The sequence below is a fragment of the Microchirus variegatus genome (genome assembly GCF_963457635.1).
Source record: "Microchirus variegatus genome assembly, chromosome: 19".
NCBI classification, from domain to species: domain Eukaryota; kingdom Metazoa; phylum Chordata; class Actinopteri; order Pleuronectiformes; family Soleidae; genus Microchirus; species Microchirus variegatus.
The window spans coordinates 9,397,187-9,408,037 of NC_139820.1; positions in this window are offsets into that span (position 1 = coordinate 9,397,187).

Here is a 10,851-nt window from a genome sequence, read left to right on the forward strand (position 1 = left end):
TTTTGGTCAAATTTTGGACGACATACTATACTATGACTTTTTGGTCAAATTTTGGACGACATGCTATACTATGACTTTTTGGTCAAATTTTCAACGACATACTATACTATGACTTTTTGGTCAAATTTTCAACGACATACTATACTATGACTCTTTGGTCAAATTTTGGACGACATACTTTACTATGACTTTTTGGTCAAATTTTGGACAACATACTATACTATGACTTATTGGTCAAATTTTCAACGACATACTATACTATGACTTTTTGGTCAAATTTTGGACGACATGCTATAATATGACTTTTTGGTCAAATTTTGGACGACATGCTATAGTATGACTTTTTGGTCAAATTTTGGACAACATACTATACTATGACTTATTGGTCAAATTTTCAACGACATACTATACTATGACTTTTTGGTCAAATTTTGCACGACATGCTTTAGTATGACTTTTTGGTCAAATTTTCAACGACATACTATACTTTGACTTTTTGGTCAAATTTTGGACGACATGCTATACTATGACTTTTTGGTCAAATTTTGCACGACATGCTATACTATGACTTATGGGTCAAATTTTCAACGACATACTATACTTTGACTTTTTGGTGAAATTTTGCACGACATGCTATAGTATGACTTATTGGTCAAATTTTGGATGACATACTATACTATGACTTTTTGGTCAAATTTTGCACGACATGCTATACTATGACTTATTGGTCAAATTTTGGATGACATACTATACTATGACTTTTTGGTCAAATTTTCAACGACATACTATACTATGACATTTTTGGTCAAATTTTTGGACGACATACTATACTATGACTTTTTGGTCAAATTTTGCACGACATGCTATACTATGACTTATTGGTCAAATTTTGGACGACATACTATACTATGACTTTTTGGTCAAATTTTGGACAACATACTATACTATGACATTTTTGGTCAAATTTTTGGACGACATACTATACTATGACTTTTTGGTCAAATTTTTGGACGACATGATATAGTAGGACTTATTGGTCAAATTTTGGATGACATACTATACTATAACTTTTTGGTCAAATTTTGCACGACATGCTATACTATGACTTATGGGTCAAATTTTGGACGACATACTATACTATGACTTTTTGGTCAAATTTTTGGACGACATGCTATAGGATGACTTTTTGGTCAAATTTTCAACGACATACTATACTTTGACTTTTTGGTCAAATTTTGGACGACATGCTATACTATGACTTTTTGGTCAAATTTTGGACGACATACTATACTATGACTTTTTGGTCAAATTTTCAACGACATACTATACTATGACTTTTTGGTCAAATTTTGCACGACATGCTATAATATGACTTTTTGGTCAAATTTTCAACGACATACTATACTATGACTTTTTGGTCAAATTTTTGGACGACATGCTATACTATGACTTATTGGTCAAATTTTCAACGACATACTATACTATGACTTTTTGGTCCAATTTTGCACGACATGCTATACTATGACTTTTTGGTCAAATTTTTGGACGACATGCTATACTATGACTTTTTGGTCAAATTTTTGGACGACATACTATACTATGACTTATTGGTCAAATTTTTGGACGACATGCTATAGGATGACTTTTTGGTCAAATTTTCAACGACATACTATACTTTGACTTTTTGGTCAAATTTTGGACGACATGCTATACTATGACTTTTTGGTCAAATTTTGGACGACATACTATACTATGACTTTTTGGTCAAATTTTCAACGACATACTATACTATGACTTTTTGGTCAAATTTTGCACGACATGCTATAATATGACTTTTTGGTCAAATTTTCAACGACATACTATACTATGACTTTTTGGTCAAATTTTTGGACGACATGCTATACTATGACTTATTGGTCAAATTTTCAACGACATACTATACTATGACTTTTTGGTCCAATTTTGCACGACATGCTATACTATGACTTTTTGGTCAAATTTTTGGACGACATGCTATACTATGACTTTTTGGTCAAATTTTTGGACGACATACCATACTATGACTTATTGGTCAAATTTTTGGACGACATGATATAGTAGGACTTATTGGTCAAATTTTGGACAACATACTATACTATGACTTTTTGGTCAAATTTTCAACGACATACTATACTATGACTTTTTGGTCAAATTTTCAACGACATGCTATAATATGACTTTTTGGTCAAATTTTCAACGACATACTATACTATGACTTTTTGGTCAAATTTTTGGACGACATGCTATACTATGACTTATTGGTCAAATTTTCAACGACATACTATACTATGACTTTTTGGTCCAATTTTGCACGACATGCTATACTATGACTTTTTGGTCAAATTTTTGGACGACATGCTATACTATGACTTTTTGGTCAAATTTTTGGACGACATACCATACTATGACTTATTGGTCAAATTTTTGGACGACATGATATAGTAGGACTTATTGGTCAAATTTTCAACGACATACTATACTATGACTTTTTGGTCAAATTTTGCATGACATGCTATACTATGACTTATGGGTCAAATTTTGGACGACATACTATACTGTGACTTTTTGGTCAAATTTTTGGACGACATGCTATAGTATGACTTTTTGGTCAAATTTTGCACGACATACTATACTATGACTTTTTGGTCAAATTTTGGACGACATACTATACTATGACTTTTTGGTCAAATTTTGGACGACATACTATACTATGACTTATTGGTCAAATTTTCAACGACATACTATACTATGACTTTTTGGTCAAATTTTGGACGACATGCTATAGTATGACTTTTTGGTCAAATTTTGCACGACATGCTATACTATGACTTATTGGTCAAATTTTCAACGACATACTATACTATGACTTTTTGGTCAAATTTTGGACGACATGCTATAGTATGACTTTTTGGTCAAATTTTGCACGACATGCTATACTATGACTTATTGGTCAAATTTTGGACGACATACTATACTATGACTTTTTGGTCAAATTTTGGACAACATATTATACTATAACATTTTTGGTCAAATTTTTGGACGACATGCTATACTATGACTTATTGGTCAAATTTTGGACGACATACTATACTATGACTTTTTGGTCAAATTTTGGACGACATACTATAGTATGACTTTTTGGTCAAATTTTTGGACGACATACTATACTATGAATTTTTGGTCAAATTTTGCACGACATGCTATACTATGACTCATTGGTCAAATTTTGGACGACATGCTATAGTATGACTTTGGTCAAATATTTGGACGACATGCTATAGTATGACTTTTTGGTCAAATTTTCAACAACATACTATACTTTGACTTTTTGGTCAAATTTTGCACGACATGCTATACTATGACTTTTTGGTCAAATTTTGCACGACATACTATACTATGACTTTTTGGTCAATTTTTGCACGACATGCTATAGTATGACTTATGGGTCAAATTTTCAACGACATACTATACTTTGACTTTTTGGTCAAATTTTGCACGACATGCTATACTATGACTTTTTGGTCAAATTTTGCACGACATGCTATACTATGACTTATTGGTCAAATTTTGGATGACATACTATACTATGACTTTTTGGTCAAATTTTGGACGACATGCTATACTATGACTTTTTGGTCAAATTTTGGACGACATGCTATAGTATGACTTTTTGGTCAAATTTTCAACGACATACTATACTATGACTATTTGGTCAAATTTTGCACGCCATGCTATACTATGACTTATTGGTCAAATTTTGGACGACATGCTATAGTATGACTTTTTGGTCAAATTTTTGGACGACATGCTATAGTATGACTTTTTGGTCAAATTTTCAACGACATACTATACTATGACTTTTTGGTCAAATTTTGCACGACATGCTATACTATGACTTATGGGTCAAATTTTGGACGACATGCTATAGTATGACTTTTTGGTCAAATTTTCAACGACATACTATACTATGACTATTTGGTCAAATTTTGCACGCCATGCTATACTATGACTTATTGGTCAAATTTTGGACGACATGCTATAGTATGACTTTTTGGTCAAATTTTTGGACGACATGCTATAGTATGACTTTTTGGTCAAATTTTTGGACGACATGCTATAGTATGACTTTTTGGTCAAATTTTCAACGACATACTATACTTTGACTTTTTGGTCAAATTTTGCACGACATGCTATACTATGACTTTTTGGTCAAATTTTGCACGACATGCTATACTATGACTTTTTGGTCAAATTTTGGATGACATACTAAACTATGACGTTTTGGTCAAATTTTGGACGACATGCTATAGTATGACTTTTTGGTCAAATTTTCAACGACATACTATACTATGACTTTTTGGCCAATTTTGGACGACATACTATACTATGACTTTTTGGTCAAATTTTGGACGACATACTATACTATGACTTATTGGTCAAATTTTCAACGACATACTATACTATGACTTTTTGGTCAAATTTTGGACGACATGCTATAGTATGACTTTTTGGTCAAATTTTGCACGACATGCTATACTATGACTTATTGGTCAAATTTTCAACGACATACTATACTATGACTTTTTGGTCAAATTTTGGACGACATGCTATACTATGACTTATTGGTCAAATTTTGGACGACATACTATACTATGACTTTTTGGTCAAATTTTGCACGACATGCTATACTATGACTTATTGGTCAAATTTTCAACAACATATTATACTATAACATTTTTGGTCAAATTTTTGGACGACATGCTATACTATGACTTATTGGTCAAATTTTGGACGACATACTATACTATGACTTTTTGGTCAAATTTTGGACGACATACTATAGTATGACTTTTTGGTCAAATTTTTGGACGACATACTATACTATGAATTTTTGGTCAAATTTTGCACGACATGCTATACTATGACTCATTGGTCAAATTTTGGACGACATGCTATAGTATGACTTTGGTCAAATTTTTGGACGACATGCTATAGTATGACTTTTTGGTCAAATTATCAACAACATTCTATACTTTGACTTTTTGGTCAAATTTTGCACGACATGCTATACTATGACTTTTTGGTCAAATTTTGGGACGACATACTATACTATGAATTTTTGGTCAAATTTTGCACGACATGCTATACTATGACTCATTGGTCAAATTTTGGACGACATGCTATAGTATGACTTTGGTCAAATTTTTGGACGACATGCTATAGTATGACTTTTTGGTCAAATTATCAACAACATTCTATACTTTGACTTTTTGGTCAAATTTTGCACGACATGCTATACTATGACTTTTTGGTCAAATTTTGCACGACATACTATACTATGACTTTTTGGTCAATTTTTGCACGACATGCTATAGTATGACTTATGGGTCAAATTTTCAACGACATAGTATACTTTGACTTTTTGGTCAAATTTTGCACGACATGCTATACTATGACTTATTGGTCAAATTTTGGATGACATACTATACTATGACTTTTTGGTCAAATTTTGGACGACATGCTATACTATGACTTTTTGGTCAAATTTTGGACGACATGCTATAGTATGACTTTTTGGTCAAATTTTCAACGACATACTATACTATGACTATTTGGTCAAATTTTGGACGACATGCTATAGTATGACTTTTTGGTCAAATTTTCAACGACATACTATACTATGACTATTTGGTCAAATTTTGCACGCCATGCTATACTATGACTTATTGGTCAAATTTTGGACGACATGCTATAGTATGACTTTTTGGTCAAATTTTTGGACGACATGCTATAGTATGACTTTTTGGTCAAATTTTCAACGACATACTATACTATGACTTTTTGGTCAAATTTTGCATGACATGCTATACTATGACTTATGGGTCAAATTTTGGACGACATGCTATAGTATGACTTTTTGGTCAAATTTTCAACGACATACTATACTTTGACTTTTTGGTCAAATTTTGCACAACATGCTATACTATGACTTTTTGGTCAAATTTTGCACGGCATGCTATACTATGACTTTTTGGTTAAATTTTGGATGACATACTAAACTATGACGTTTTGGTCAAATTTTGGACGACATGCTATAGTATGACTTTTTGGTCAAATTTTCAACGACATGCTATACTATGACTTATGGGTCAAATTTTGGGCGACATGCTATAGTATGACTTTTTGGTCAAATTTTGCACGACATGCTATACTATGACTTATTGGTCAAATTTTGGACGACATACTATACTATGACTTTTTGGTCAAATTTTGGACGACATGCTATACTATGACTTTTTGGTCAAATTCTGGATGACATACTATACTATGACGTTTTGGTCAAATTTTGGACGACATGCTATAGTATGACTTTTTGGTCAAATTTTCAACGACATACTATACTATGACTTTTTGGTCAAATTTTGCACGACATGCTATACTATGACTTATTGGTCAAATTTTGGACGACATACTATACTATGACTTTTTGGTCAAATTTTGGACGACATACTATACTATGACTTTTTGGTCAAATTTTGGATGACATACTATACTTTGACTTTTTGGTCAAATTTTGCACAACATGCTATACTATGACTTTTTTGTCAAATTTTGCACGACATACTATACTATGACTTTTTGGTCAAATTTTTGGACGACATGCTATAGTATGACTTTTTGGTCAAATTTTCAACGATAAACTATACTATGACCTTTTGGTCAAATTTTGCACGACATGCTATACTATGACTTATTGGTCAAATTTTCAACGACATACTATACTATGACTTTTTGGTCAAATTTTGGACGACATACTATAGTATGACTTTTTGGTCAAATTTTGGACGACATACTATAGTATGACTTTTTGGTCAAATTTTTGGACGACATGCTATAGTATGACTTTTTGGTCAAATTTTTGGACGACATACTATACTATGACTTTTTGGTCAAATTTTTGGACGACATGCTATAGTATGACTTTTTGGTCAAATTTTCAACGACATTCTATACTATGACTTTTTGGTCAAATTTTGCATGACATGCTATACTATGACTTATTGGTCAAATTTTCAACAACATACTATACTATGACTTTTTGGTCAAATTTTGGACGACATACTATAGTATGACTTTTTGGTCAAATTTTGCACGACATGCTATAGTATGACTTTTTGGTCAAATTTTCAACGACATACTATACTATGACTTTTTGGTCAAATTTTGCACGACATGCTATACTATGACTTATTGTTCAAATTTTGGACGACATACTATACTATGACTTTTTGGTCAAATTTTTGGACGACATGCTATAGTATGACTTTTTGGTCAAATTTTTGGACGACATGCTATAGTTTGACTTTTTGGTCAAATTTTCAACGACATACTATACTTTGACTTTTTGGTCAAATTTTGCACGACATGCTATACTATGACTTTTTGGTCAAATTTTGCACGACATGCTATACTATGACTTTTTGGTCAAATTTTGGATGACATACTATAGTATGACTTTTTGGTCAAATTTTCAACGACATACTATACTATGACTTTTTGGTCAAATTTTGCACGACATGCTATACTATGACTTATTGGTCAAATTTTGGACGACATACTATACTATGACTTTTTGGTCAAATTTTGGACGACATGCTATACTATGACTTTTTGGTCAAATTTTGGATGACATACTATACTATGACGTTTTGGTTAAATTTTGGACGACATGCTATAGTATGACTTTTCGGTCAAATTTTCAACGACATACTATACTATGACTTTTTGGTCAAATTTTGCACGACATGCTATACTATGACTTATTGGTCAAATTTTGGACGACATACTATACTATGACTTTTTGGTCCAATTTTGCACGACATACTATACTATGACTTTTTGGTCAAATTTTGGATGACATACTATACTATGACTTTTTTGTCAAATTTTTGGACGACATGCTATAGTATGACTTTTTGGTCAAATTTTCAACGACAAACTATACTGTGACTCTTTGGTCAAATTTTGCACGACATGCTATACTATGACTTATTGGTCAAATTTTCAACGACATACTATACTATGACTTTTTGGTCAAATTTTGGACGACATACTATACTATGACTTTTTGGTCAAATTTTTGGACGACATTGCTATAGTATGACTTTTTGGTCAAATTTTTGGACGACATGCTATAGTATGACTTTTTGGTCAAATTTTCAACGACATACTATACTTTGACTTTTTTGTCAAATTTTGCACGACATGCTATACTATGACTTTTTGGTCAAATTTTTGGACGACATGCTATACTATGACTTTTTGGTCAAATTTTCAACGACATACTATACTTTGACTTTTTGGTCAAATTTTGCACGGCATGCTATACTATGACTTTTTGGTCAAATTTTTGGACGACATGCTATACTATGACTTTTTGGTCAAATTTTTGGACGACATGCTATACTATGACTTTTTGGTCAAATTTTCAACGACATACTATATACTATGACTTTTTGGTCAAATTTTGCACGACATGCTATACTATGACTTATGGGTCAAATTTTGGACGACATACTATACTATGACTTTTTGGTCAAATTTTTGGACGACATGCTATAGTATGACTTTTTGGTCAAATTTTGCACGACATACTTTACTATGACTTTTTGGTCAAATTTTGGACGACATACTATACTATGACTTTTTGGTCAAATTTTGGACGACATACTATACTATGACTTATTGGTCAAATTTTCAACGACATACTATACTATGACTTTTTGGTCAAATTTTGGACGACATGCTATAGTATGACTTTTTGGTCAAATTTTGGACGACATGCTATACTATGACTTTTTGGTCAAATTTTGGACAACATATTATACTATAACATTTTTGGTCAAATTTTTGGACGACATGCTATACTATGACTTATTGGTCAAATTTTGGACGACATACTATACTATGACTTTTTGGTCAAATTTTGGACGACATACTATAGTATGACTTTTTGGTCAAATTTTTGGACGACATACTATACTATGAATTTTTGGTCAAATTTTGCACGACATGCTATACTATGACTCATTGGTCAAATTTTGGACGACATGCTATAGTATGACTTTGGTCAAATTTTTGGACGACATGCTATAGTATGACTTTTTGGTCAAATTTTCAACAACATACTATACTTTGACTTTTTGGTCAAATTTTGCACGACATGCTATACTATGACTTTTTGGTCAAATTTTGGACGACATGCTATACTATGACTTTTTGGTCAAATTTTGGACGACATGCTATAGTATGACTTTTTGGTTAAATTTTCAACGACATACTATACTATGACTATTTGGTCAAATTTTGCACGCCATGCTATACTATGACTTATTGGTCAAATTTTTGGACGACATGCTATACTATGACTTATTGGTCAAATTTTGGACGACATACTATACTATGACTTTTTGGTCCAATTTTGCACGACATACTATAGTATGACTTTTTGGTCAAATTTTTGGACGACATACTATACTATGAATTTTTGGTCAAATTTTGCACGACATGCTATACTATGACTCATTGGTCAAATTTTGGACGACATGCTATAGTATGACTTTGGTCAAATTTTTGGACGACATGCTATAGTATGACTTTTTGGTCAAATTTTCAACAACATACTATACTTTGACTTTTTGGTCAAATTTTGCACGACATGCTATACTATGACTTTTTGGTCAAATTTTGGACGACATGCTATACTATGACTTTTTGGTCAAATTTTGGACGACATGCTATAGTATGACTTTTTGGTTAAATTTTCAACGACATACTATACTATGACTATTTGGTCAAATTTTGCACGCCATGCTATACTATGACTTATTGGTCAAATTTTGGACGACATACTATACTATGACTTTTTGGTCAAATTTTGGACGACATACTATACTATGACTTTTTGGTCAAATTTTTGGACGACATGCTATACTATGACTTTTTGTCGTATTTTGGACGACATACTATACTATTACTTTTTGGTCATATTTTGGACGACATACTATACTATGACTTTTTAGTCACAGCGGATTGTCTCTAACTCCATCTCGTCTTACACAAACTGTCCTCCTTCACAACATCTATGTACCTTCTCTGTGGTCTTCCTCTTTTCCTCAGCTCTTTCCTGTCTTCAACATCCTTTGTCCTTCCCTTCCACCTGCTGTCTTGAACACACGCTATATCTACCTACCTTCTCACCATCAAATCAGCCAGCGCTCTCCCTTAACCAGTCACAGTCCTCACATTTGAAGTCCCTACTCTCACCCCCACCCCCCTTCTCCTCTGGCTTTGTCTTTGACCAACAGCAGCACAGTTTCCATCAGGATCCTGTTCAATCAATCAAGCATGCGACCTACATGATGTATGAGCACTTTATTGAGTGATATTGATCCTTGGGTGTGTCTTACTGTAACCTTTTACACAAACATCGTTCATATTACATGAGATCCAACGTCATACTGTACTGTGTGTTTACTTTTATGGACTGTTCTATTGTTTAATTGTCTTACAGTTGGCAGACATTTCAAGTGAGAAAAGGACACAGTATACAGAGTATTTATAGATCAAACATGATTAGTATACAGCATACATTCAATGCTAGAAATACTACAAATAACATACAGTGATTAGCAGTATTTTTGCAGGACAAATATTTTTACATCATGTACGTTGCTTTTCAGCCTCCTCATTCTTCTTCATCTTTGGTGTTTTTGTGGACTGGATCTGTGAGGTTTGTATTCTTGCCTTCTT